A 12580-nucleotide genomic window follows, 5' to 3' on the forward strand; every position below is an offset into this window, starting at 1 on the left:
AGTTTGAACATTCTTTGGCACTGCCCTTCTTTGGGAATAGAATGAAAGCTGACTTTTCCAGTCCTGTGGCCACTACTGAGTTTTCCAAATTTTCTGTCATACTGAGTGCAGCATTTTAACAGCATCATCTTTTAGGATTTTAAATAGCTCAGCTGAAATTCCATCATCTACACTAGTTTTATTCATAATAATGATCCCTAAGGCCCACTTGACTGGACACTCCAGGATGTCTGGCTCTAGTTGAGTGATCACACCATCGTGGTTATTCAGGTCATTAAGACCTTTTTTGTTTAGTTCTTCTGTGTATTCTTGCCACCTCTTCTTAATCTCGTCTGCTTCTGTTAGGTCCTTACCGTTTCTGTCCTTTATCATGCCCATTCTTACATGAAGTGTTCCCTTGCTATCTCCAATTTTCTTGAAGAGATCTCTAGTCTTTCCCATCCTATTGTCTTCCTCTATTTCTTTGCATTGTTCATTGATGAAGACTTTCTTATCTTTCCTTGCTATTCCCTGGAACTCTGCATTCAGTTGGGTATATCTTTCCCTTTCTCCCTTGCCTTTTGCTTCTCTTCTTTTCTCAGCTATTTGTAAAGCCTCCTCAACCACTTTTCTTCTTGCGTTATTTTTCTTTGGGATGGTTTTGGTCACTGTCTCCTGTACAATGTTATGAACCTCTGCCCATAGTTCTTCAGGCACTCTATCAGATCTAATTCCTTGAAACTATTTCTCTTGTCCACTGTATAATCATAAGGAATTTGACTTAGATCATACCTGAATGATCTAGTGGTTTTCCCTACTTTCTTCAATTTAAGCCTGAATTTTGTAACACAGAGCTCATGATCTGAAACACAGTCAGCTCCTGGTCTTGTTTTTGCTGACTGTATAGAGCTTCTCCATCTTCAGCTGCAAAGAATATAATCAGTTTGATTTCACTACTGACCATCTGGTAACATCCATGTGTAGAGTTGTCTCTTGTGTTATGGGAAAAGGGTGTTTGCTATGACCAGCATGTTCTCTTGACACAACTGTTAGCCTTTGTCCTGGTTCATTTTGTACTCTAAGAACAAACTTGCCTATTACTCTGGGTATCTTTTGACTTTCTACTTTTGCATTCCAATCCCCTATGATGAAAAGGACATCTTTATTGGTGTTAATTCTAGAAGGTGTTGTAGGTCTTCATAGAACCATTCAGCTTCTTCAGCATTAGTGCTGAAGCACAGATTTGGATTACCATGACATGGAACAGTTTGCCTTGAAAATGAACTGAGATCATATAGTTTACTGATTCCTAGGGAGTACTGATGCTGAAGCTGAAACTCCAATACTTTGGCCACCTCATGCGAAGAGTTGACTCACTGGAAAAGACCCTGATGCTTGGAGGGATTGGGGGCAGGAGGAGAAGGGGATGACAGAGGATGAGATGGCTGGATGGCATCACCGACTCGATGGGCATGAGTTTGACTCACGGGGTCGCAAAGAGTCCAACACCACTGAGCAACTGAACTGAACTGAAGTTATCGATGTTCACTCTTGCCAGCTCCTGCTTAACCACATCCAACTTACCTTGATACGTGGACCTAATGTTAATTCCAGGTTCCTATGCAATGTTGTTCTTCACAGCACTGGACTTTACCTTCACCGCCAGACACATTCACATTGAGTGTTATTTCCATTTTGGCTCAGCGGCTTCACTCTTTCTGGAGCTACTAGTAACTGCCCTCCGCTCTTCCCTAGGTTCATACTGGACACCTTCTAACCTGGGGCGTTCACCTTCCAGTGTCGTATCTTTTTGCCTTTTCACACTGTTCATGGGGTTCTTGAGGCAAGAAGCCTGGGGTGGTCTGCCATCCCTCCTCCATTTGACCACAATTTGTCAGGACTCCTCTATGACCCGCCTGTCTTGGGTGGCCCTACACGGCATGGCTCATAGCTTCACTGAGTTACACAAGTCCCTTTGCCACAACAAGGCTGTGATCCATGAAGGAGGATGAAGAAATAAATGGGTCCCACACAAATATGCCCAATTTTGATAAAACTGCAAAAGCAATTTAATGGAGGAAATGGTGCTGGAAAAACTGAACATAGGAAAAAAAAATAAAACTCAACCTAAGTTTCAAAGCATATACAAAAATTAACTCAAAATTTTAAAAGAGGCTTTACAATGTAAAGCCATATAACTTTTTTAAAAAAGTTTAAATTTCTGTACCATTTTACATTCCCATCATATGAAGGGTTCTCTGCATCCCCTCCAGGACGTCACTTTTTAATTTTAGCCTGATAGATATATAGTGATATCTTATTATGGTTTTAATTTGCATTTTCCTAATGTCAAATAGTCAATCCTCGTCCCAGTTCCCAAGAAGGGCAGTACTAAAGAATGTTCAAACCACTGGACAATTGCACTCATCTCCCATGCTAGTAAGGTCATGCTCATAATCTTATATGCTAGGCCTCAGCATTAGTTGAACCAAGATCTTCCAGACATCTAAGCTTGAGAAAAGGCAGAGGAACCAGAGACCAAATTGCCAACATTTGCTGGATCACAGTGAAACCAAAGGGAATTCCAGAAAAACATCTATCTCTGTTTTATCGACTACACTAAAGCCTTCGATGTATGGACTGTGACAAACTATGGAAAACTCTTTAAAGAGATGGGAATACCAGACCATCTTACCTGTCTCCTGAGAAACCTGTATGCAGATCAAGAGGCAACAGTTAGAACTCAGTATGGAACAACTGACTAGTTCAGGATTGAGAAAGGAGTACAGCAAGGCTGTTTGTTTTCACCCTGTTTATTTAACTGTTTGTTTTCACCCTGTTTATTTAACGGAGCACATCATGAGAAATGCCGGGATAGATGAGTTATAAGCTACAATCAAGATTGGCAGGAAAAACATCAACAAACTCAGATATGTGGATGATATCACTCTAATGCCAAAAATCAGAGAGGAAATAAAGAGCCTCTTGATGAAGGTGAAGGAAGAGAATGAAAAAGCCAACTTAAAACTAAATATTAAAAAAACCAAGATCATGGCATCTGGCCCCAGTACTTCATGGCAAATAGAAGGAGAAAAGGTGGAAGCAGTGACCGAGTTCTTCTTTTGGGGCTATAAAATCACTGTGGATGGTGACTATAGCCATGAAATCAGAAGAGGACTGCTTTTTGGCAGGAAAGCTATGACAAACCTAGACAGTGTGTTGAAAAGCAAAGACATCACTTTGCCTACAAAGGTCCTTATAGTCAAGGCTGTGGTCTTTCCAGTGGTCATACACAGTTGTGAGAGCTGGACCGTGAAGAAGGCAGAGCACTGAAGAATTGATGCCTTCAAGCTGTGGTGCTAAAGAAGCCTCTTTGAGAATCCCTCTGACAGCAAAGAGGTCAAACCAGTCAACCTTCTGGGAAATCAACCATGAATACTCATTAGGACTAATGTTAAAGCTGAAGCTCCAATAATTTGGTCACCTGATCCAAACAGCCAACTCATTGGAAGAAACACTGATACTGGGAAAGATTAAGGACAGAGGAGAAGAGGGCAACAGAGGACCAGATGTTTGGACAGCATGACTGACTCAATGGACATAAGTTTGAGCAAACTCTGGGAGATGGTGAAGGACAAGGAGGCCTCGTGTGCTGCAGTCCATGGAGTCGTGAAGAGTCAGACATGACTGGGAGACTGAACAACAATACTAACAATGTTGAACATCTTTCCATGTGCCTGGGCTAGGGCTGGCCAAAAAGTTCTTAGATCTGACAACAAAAGCATCATTCATAAAAGGAAAAATAGATAAACTGGACTTCACTGAAATTTAAAACCTTTGTTCTACCAAAACATTCTATTAAGAAGATGAAAAAAAATGAGCTACAGAGTAGGAGAAAACATTTGCAAATCACGTATCCAACAAAGGACTAGCCTCTTGAGAAACCTGTATGCAGGTCAGGAAGCAACAGTTAGAGCTGGACATGGAACAACAGACTGGTTCCAAATAGGAAAAGGAGTATGTCAAGTCTGTATATTGTCACCCTGCTTATTTAACTTATATGCAGAGTACATCATGAGAAATGCTGGGCTGGAGGAAGCACAACCTGGAATCAAGATTGCCGGGAGAAATATCAATAACCTAAGATAGGCAGATGACACCACCCTTATGGCAGAGAGTGAAGAGGAACTAAAAAGCCTCTTGATGAAAGTGAAAGAGGAGAGTGAAAAAGTTGGCTTAAAGCTCCTCATTCAGAAAACTAAGATCATGGCATCTGGTCCCATTACCTCAAGGGAAATAGATGGGGAGACAGTGGAAACAGTGTCAGACTTTATTTTTGGGGGGGCTCCAAAATCACTGCAGATGGTGACTGCAGCCATGAAATTAAAAGACGCTTACTCCTTGGAAGGAAAGTTATGACCAATCTAGGTAGCATATTAAAAAGCAGAGACATTACTTTGCCAACAAAGGTCCATCTGGTCAAGGCTATGGTTTTTCCAGGGGTCATGTATGGATGTGAGAGTTGGACTGTGAGGAAAGCTGAGCGCTGAAGAATTGATGCTTTTGAACTGTGGTGTTGGAGAAGACTCTTGAGAGTCCCTTGGACTGCAAGGAGATCCAACCAGTTCGTACTAAAGGAGATGAGTCCTGGGTGTTCATTGGAAGGACTGATGCTGAAGCTGAAACTCCAGTACTTTGGCCACCTCATACGAAGAGATGATTCATTGGAAAAGACCCTGATGCTGGGAGGGACTGGGGGCAGGAGGAGAAGGGGAAGACAGAGGATGAGATGGCTGGATGGCATCACCGACTCAATGGGCATGAGTTTGAGTAAACTCCGGGAGTTGGTGATGGACAGGGAGGCCTGGCGTAATGCGATTCATGGGGTCGCATGCTCACGACTGAGCAACTGAACTGAACTGAGTATCTAGAATACACAAAGAACTCTCAAACTTCACTGGCAAAACACCCAAACAATCCAATTAGAAAATGGGCAAGAAAGATATTTCAACAAAGATGATATACAAATAGTAAATAAGCACATTAAAAGGTCTTCAATAGCATTAGCATTAGGGAAATGCAAATTAAAACTGTAATAAGATATCACAAATATACCTACCAGAGTGGCTAAGATTAAAAAATGACATCCTGGAGGGGTGTCTGAGAACCCTTCATACATTCATAGTGGAAATGTAAAACGGTACAGTCATTGAAAACAGTTAGGCTGTTTCTTAAGAAAGGAAGCATGTAATGACCATACTATTCAGCAATTTTAATTTGGGGCATTTATCCCAGAGAAACACACAAACTTTATACATGAAGATTTATAACAAATTTCATTTGTAATAGTCAAAAACTAGCAATAATGTAGATATCTTTCAATGGATAAATGGTTAAGCAAACTGTGTACATCCACACCATAGAATACTACTCAGCAGGAATAAACTATTAGTATACGCAACAGCCCCTGAATGATCTCCAAAAATTACGTTGACAGAAAAAAGCCAATCCCAAAAGGTTACATACAGTATTTTTCCATTCACATAACATTCTTGAAACTGAAGAAATAGAGAAGAGACTAGTTGTTCCAGGGGCAAAGGTGGAGATGGGGATGGGAGGGAGGTGGGTGTGGCTATAACAAGGCAACAGGAAGGATACTTGTGGTAGTGATGGAAATGTTCTGTATCTTGACTGTATCAGTGTCAATACCCTGGTTGTGAAATTGTTTTGTAAGATGTTACCACTGTGGAGAACCATGGAAAGGGTACAGGGGATCTATGTACTGTTTCTTACAACTAACTCCATGTAAATCTATGATTACCTCAAAAAGAAAAGTTTAATTGAAAGAAAAACAAATTCTTATCTCACCAGTAGCATAAAAGCAGACAGAGAGCCACTGGCCAAAGTCTGCTGACCCCTTTCCTGGTTAGTTATATTATTGCAAATATCTTCTTCCAGTTTTTTGGATTGAATTTATCTTCCTTTGTATTATCTTTCAAAGAAAGTAAGTTCATAATTTTAATTTATCACTCCTCTTTCTCTCTGTATGCCTTAACAAGCCTTATTCTACTCTGAGGCTATAAGGAGATTTTTCTATATTTTTTCCTAAAAGTTTTAAAGCTTTGTTTTTCACATGTAAGTACGGTTCATCTAGAATTTAATTTTGTGTACGAGGTAAGGTACGGATATAATTTCATTTTTTTCCACATAAAAAAGCAATTGTCCACCAGATTCAATAACTTTAGTGTCTGTCCTTTCACCAGAGATGTACAACTCTCCAAGGACAGTCATAGTTTCCCCATTTGCAAGAGCCTCTTTTGGGGGACTCTCTACTGTATTTTATTGGTCTTAAATATTCATAGGCTTTTGGACTTCCACATAAATTGTATTTATTTTTTTTCCACATAAATTTTAGAATTAGCCTGTTCCGTTCCTGGGAAAACCTGTGGGAATTTTTATTGAAATTATGCAGAATCAACAGATTAATTTGGGGAGAATGACTCAAATAACTCTTTTTCTGTCTTCCTGTCCACAAACATGAAACTTTTACCATTTTAGACTTCCTTAAAGACTTTCCGTAAAACTTATTTCCCCCATAGGCCATGCTCACCTTTCACTGGGTTCATTTCTATGTACCTTAATTTTTTTAATTGCTCTTATGTTATATTTTAAAAATTATTTTCTGTTGTTTATTCATGGAAATATAAATAAAACTGATTTATATATCTGATATATATCCAACTACCTTACTAAAATGTTATTTCTAATAATTTATGTATTATTTAAGTTTTTCTATGTAAAGAAACATCATCTGTAAATTATGAGCTTTGTTTCTCCTATCCCAGTATTTATGCCTTTAACTTATTTTCCTTACCTTACTAGATAAAAGTATATCCTTGTCTTATTCCTATTTTTAATGAGAATGTTTAGATGTTTTTCTATTGAAATATTATTTTCTGTAAAGTTTTAGAAGATAGCCTTTATGAGGTTAAGAATAACTTTTCACTTCGAGCTGCTAAAAATCTTTATTTTTAAATCATAAATTAGTGCTGAATTTTATCGAATGCTTTGCTGTGTCTAAAGTGATCATATGGTTTTCATTCTTTAATCTGTTAATGTAGTGAAAGAGTTATTGTTTTTCTTTCTTTATTTTTCTTTTTTTTCTGGCCTTACCATAAGGCTTGATTGTGGGATCTCAATTCCCTGACCTGGGTCTGAACCCAGGCCATGGCAGTCAAAACCCAGAATCCTAACCACTAGGCAATCATGGAACTCCAGATTTATCGTTTTTCTAACGTTAAATTTCTGTATTTTTGGAAAAAATCCAACTGCTATTACAATTTTCATCAGCCATTATTGACTTCATTTTGCCAATATTTTGTTTAGAAACATCACATGCGTATTCATGTGAGAGAAGCCAGCCTGCAATTTATCTCTCTCATAATCTCCTGTCTGATTTGTTATCAGGATTATACTGGCCTCAAAAAATGAACTAGCAAGTATCTCTTTTATTCCTTAGAAGAATTTATATAATATTGGAATTTTCCGTTCCTTGAAAATTCAGTAAATTTGCCTATAAAACAATCATAGCAAAAGAAAAAAACAATCATAGCTTGGTGTTTTCTTTACAAGACAATTCTAAACATTGATTCAACTGCTTTACAGATATAGGACTGGCAGGTTCTTATATTAGTTTTGAAAATGATATACTTTTAAAAACATGTCCATTTCTTCTAAGTTTTCAAATTTATTAGCTTATGTTTTAATATCCACTACATCTATAGTTATGATCTCTTTTTTAATACTAATGTTTATTTATTCCCTTTTCTCCTTTTTTCTAATTAATCATTCCAAAAGTTTTTTTCATTAATCTTTTTAAAGAATCAAATTTTGACTTTATTGATCCCTTCTATTGAAGCTTTGTTTTTTATGCTTCTTGTTTCCCCTCCAGTTTTATGAAGCTATAACTGACATATAGCTACAGCTTTGTTTTAAAAAAAAAATTAAAAACTTTTTTATAAAAGGGAAACAAGAAATGCTATTTTTATTTATTTATTTAAGGCTGCACTGTGCCTTAGTTGCTACACAGGTTTTCTTTCTGGTTGGGGCGAGTGGAGGCTACTCTTCCTTGCTGTGCGTGGGCTTCTCATTGCAGTGGCTTCTCTCGTTGCAAAGACAGCACAGGCTCTAGATGCACTGGCTTCAGCAGTTGCGGCTCGCGGGCTCTAGAATGTGGGCTCAGTTGTAGCCCACGAGCTTAGCTGCCCTGTGGCACGTGGGATCTTCCTGGAGCAGGGATAGAACCCATGTCCCCTGCACTGGCAGGCAGATTCTTAACCACTGGACCACCAGGGAAGTCCACAAAATTTTAAATTTTAAACAACTTTGCTTTAAAATTTTTGCTGGGACTTCCCTGGTGGTCCAGTGGTTAAGACTCTGTACTCCCAATGCAAGAGGCCAGGGTTTGATACCTGGTCAGGGAACTAGATGGCACATGCCACAATTAAAGATCCTGCATGCCTCCACTAAGACCCGGTACATCCAAATAAACAGATTTTTTTTTTTTTTTTAATTTTGTCTGTTCCTTATTTGGGTTTATTTTTACTTTTACCTACTTCAATCAACTATAACCTCATTTATTTTCACCATGTCTCCTTTGCTCATTTAAGCATTCAATATTACATACTTCCCCATAAATATTGCTTTTGCTGCATTCAACTTTTTTATTTTTTTGGTTGTACTGGGTCTTCGTTGCTGCGCACAGGCTTTCTCTAGCTGCAGCGAGCGGGGGCTACTCTTTGCTGTGGTGAGCAGGCTTCTCATTGCGGGGGCTTCTCTTGCTATGAATTACAGGCTCTAGGTGCAGGGGCTCAATAGTTGTAGCATGTGGGCTCTAGAGCACATATATCCCACAGCTTTTGATGAGAAAAAATCTTCCTTATTGTTCAGTTCTAAGTACTTTTTAAAAAAAAATTTTTGGCCGAGCTGTGTGGCATGCAGGATCTTAGTTCCCCGACAAGGCATTGAACTCATGCCCCACCCCCAATAATGGAAGCCTGAAGTCTTAACCACTGGACCACCAGGGAAGTCTTCTTAAGTATTTTTAAATTTCTCTTATAATTTTTTCTTTGACCCACACATTATTTACTTAGGACTATGTCTTTAAATTCCCAAAAGCATGGAGATTAGTGTTCATCTTTTGGTTACTTATCTCTAATGCAAAAGCACCAGAAATGGTCCTGAGAAATTATATTCATCCCAAAAGGAAGGTGAGCTTCTAAACACTGTTTTCTAATACCTGGTTCTGGATGATAGTACTTCCCTGTCCCAAACAACCCTAAAACTGGACAAAATACACAAATTAACTCTTTCTGGTACACAGTAATGATAGTGAATAGCAGAGGGCAATTTGCCTGAGAAGAGGAAAGCACAGGCCAGGAGCCCACATTGACTCTGGCCTCTTGCCAGGGGGGCATTTTCCCCATTCAAAGCCAAGGCAAGCAGAGCCTGGGCAGTTCGTGGCAGTCACCCTGAGCAGAAGAAACACACAGAAGCGGTTTTGTGCCGGGAATTTATGAGATGGGGAACCGCTGAGAAGAGAGTACAGAAAAGCCCCAGAAATCTAGGGGCTAACCCCAGGTCCTTGGCTGAATCCCAGGGTAGGTCCTGGGAGGCCTTAGAGAGAAGAGCTGTTGTAGAAGGTAGTGAGTGAGCTAAGAGAGGAATACAGGTATCAGTACAATACTGGGAAGATAACGGAGTTCCAGACCAGCCAGAGTGAAGCATGATAAGTACCCTGACACCCTCTGCCTACAAAGTCAGACCTTAGGCAAAGGATTTTGCCTAAGAACAAAGGCTCAAACTGAAGTATACCAGTCCCCAAAAAAGAAAACCAACTTTAATAAGATCAAAAGCTAGTGACTTCATTTCTGCTAGGAAAAAAATCAACACTATTTAGAGAACATAATATAAAGTCTCTGTAATACAACATCCACAGTAGCCAACATACAGTAAAAAAAAAAAAAAATTACTGTAAGAAGCCTTGACTCTTAAGCAAGGAGGTAAATGTCAACAAAAGCAGAGCCACAAATGACCCAGATGTTGGAATTAGCAGAAAATGGTTTTATAACTACAGTAAGTATATTAAAGAACCTGGAAGAAAAGATAAACAAAATGGGTGAAAAGATGAAAGAGTTCAGGAACCTCCCTGGTGATCCAGTGGTTGAGATTCTGTGCTTCCACTTCAGGGGCACTGGTTTGATCCCTGGTTGGAGAACGAAGGGGGCTTCCCAGGAGGCACTAGTGGTAAAGAACCCGCCTGCCAATACAGGAGATGTACGAGACGTGGGTTCAATCCCTGGGTTGGGAAGATCCCCTGGAGTAGGAAATGGCAACCCACTCCAGTACTCTTGCCTGGAGAACCCCATGGACAGAGGAGCCTGCGAGGCTACAGTCCATAGCGTCGCAGAGTCGGACACGACTGAAATGACTCAGCACTCAAGCATGCACGTGTGGAGCCAAGACGCCACAGGCCTCCAGGCCCAGCCAAAAAAAAAAAAAAGGAAAAGTTCAGTTGAGGAATAGGGGGTAAGAACTAAATGGAAGTTGAAAACTACACTATCTAAAATGAAAAATGCATTAGATGGGCTTAATAGCAGATTGGACATAACAACAGAATAGGTTAGAGATTTCAGAGACATGTCAGTTTTAAGAAGTGGGAAAGCTGTGACCATACCTATAACTGAGAGCAGTGAGCAAGGTGGTGTGAATATTTTCAGCAGTTCAGAGAGGTTGAGGGCTGAGTTCAACTAGGAGAGGAGTTGTGCAAGATATGACTTAGTGAGCTAAGGGAATTAAGGTAATTTGAATGAAGGCAGTTATGATTCTGGAATCTAAGCTAAGAAGGGAGGTGAGGGAGTAGAGTGTTGAATAGTTGAAGAAGTGGTGGGGCAGTGCTTTGAGTCCCAGTGTGTCTGACTGTTAGACTGGGGGTTTTAGAGCCTTGCTACTCAAAGAGTGGTCCCAGGACCAGGGGAGCCAGCGCCACAGTACTCAGGTCCCGCCCCATATACACGCAATCAGCATCTCTGCAGTAGCGCTCAGCAAGCTGTTTAACAAGCTCAGCGGTGAGTCTGATGCTGCTAAAGCTGGAGAACTGCTCTTCTAGAGGAAGAGAGCTGCAGAGAGTGGTGAGGGGCAGAGTGGGATGCTCCAAATGGATATTGTGGAGATGTTCAATTATGAGCCATGACAAGGTCTGAGATATAACACAGGAAATGGGAAACTGTGACGGAGTGAAAGAAAAGATCATTGAAGATAAATGGTCTAGGAAATAAGGGGCCAGACTCTTAGACAGATCATCCACTGGACACAGTCTGAGTGCCAGCAAGAGAGAAAGACGGTGAGTCAGACGCTAAAGTTATCAATGAACAGCGGAGCACGACAGTGAGAACGCCAGATGACTGCACCAAGAAGGTCAGAAGGCAGTGTAATCTGACAGCCTGCCCTTCCAAGAGAGAGGGTTTAAAGAGAAAGGAAGAAAAACAGTTTGGAACTAGCAAAGGGAGCCACCTCTGGCACTTTTACTGTGGAGATTCTAATCCACCTCTCAACTCCCATCTCCAACTTCTCCAGCCTTGGCTGACCTTGTTAATTGTCTGCCAAAAGGCATTCTCTCTTCCCTTGCTGACAGATTCCCAAGTTTAGCAACAGTGTGCCTATTTTAAAAGCTACATTTTCCAGCCTCCTTTGCACTGAAGGTCACCAGTTGCAATTCTCCCTAACAAAATGTAAGCAAAATTGTGGTAGGGCTCCTGAGAATGTGCCTTTTATGACAACACAGGCTCTGGACCCTCTGCTTCTCCCCTTCTTCCCACCTGGAACCCTGGTTAGCATCATGGAGTTCCCATACCATCCTTGGACCCCCTACCTCCTGAAGTCTTCTACAGCAAAGAGAGAAATAGCTCTGCTTCTGGTTCACCTTCACCTACATAGAGCCTGCTTCATTGGAGGGAAGCTCAAAAAAAACCATTGGAGGGAAGCTCCTGGAGGTTAGTCATGGGCCTTCTCTGTCCACAAAGGAAGACCCCACCAGCCACTGCCCCACCATTAACTCTCACCTTCCCAGCCCTCATACTTGTCTTCCCACCAGGAAGGATCAGGTTTTACTCACTTTTGTCTTCCTTACCTTCCACACCAGCATCCAGAATAGGCTATGCAAACAACAGATACAATTGTTCGCTACATTAAACAAGTAAAAACCTCAATTTCAATAACCCAGGTGGAAAAAGCCCTGACTAAATTGCCCAATAACCCTTTTTGTCCTTGCCAAGAATACAGCCTTCCTTTCATTTCAAAGTTCCAGGTTTTCTATACCAACCTTGCTCCTGACTGTTAAAGTCATAAAGTTCCGTAATTTCATCCCAGCCCCTGTTTTGTCCACTGTAAGATGGAACAGAAAGAGAGGACAGAAAGCAGAGTCGTCTAAGCTCTGAAGAGTGACCACAGATGGGCTTCCCTGTCAGCTTAGTGGTAAAGAATCAGCCTGTCAATGCAGGAGGCACAGGTTTGATCCCTGGTCCAGGAAGATCCCATGTGCCAA

General features: G+C 40.6%; 1 protein-coding gene across 6 annotated transcripts in view; it reads right to left on the bottom strand.

Moving 5' to 3' along the window:
* TDRD10 (tudor domain containing 10) overlaps positions 1–12580 on the bottom strand; it is a 53311-nt gene that overhangs the window by 17254 nt on the left and 23477 nt on the right. The gene's annotated exons all lie outside the window — the stretch shown is intronic.

This window comes from Muntiacus reevesi, chromosome 1 (assembly GCF_963930625.1).
Source record: "Muntiacus reevesi chromosome 1, mMunRee1.1, whole genome shotgun sequence".
In the NCBI taxonomy this organism is placed as follows: domain Eukaryota; kingdom Metazoa; phylum Chordata; class Mammalia; order Artiodactyla; family Cervidae; genus Muntiacus; species Muntiacus reevesi.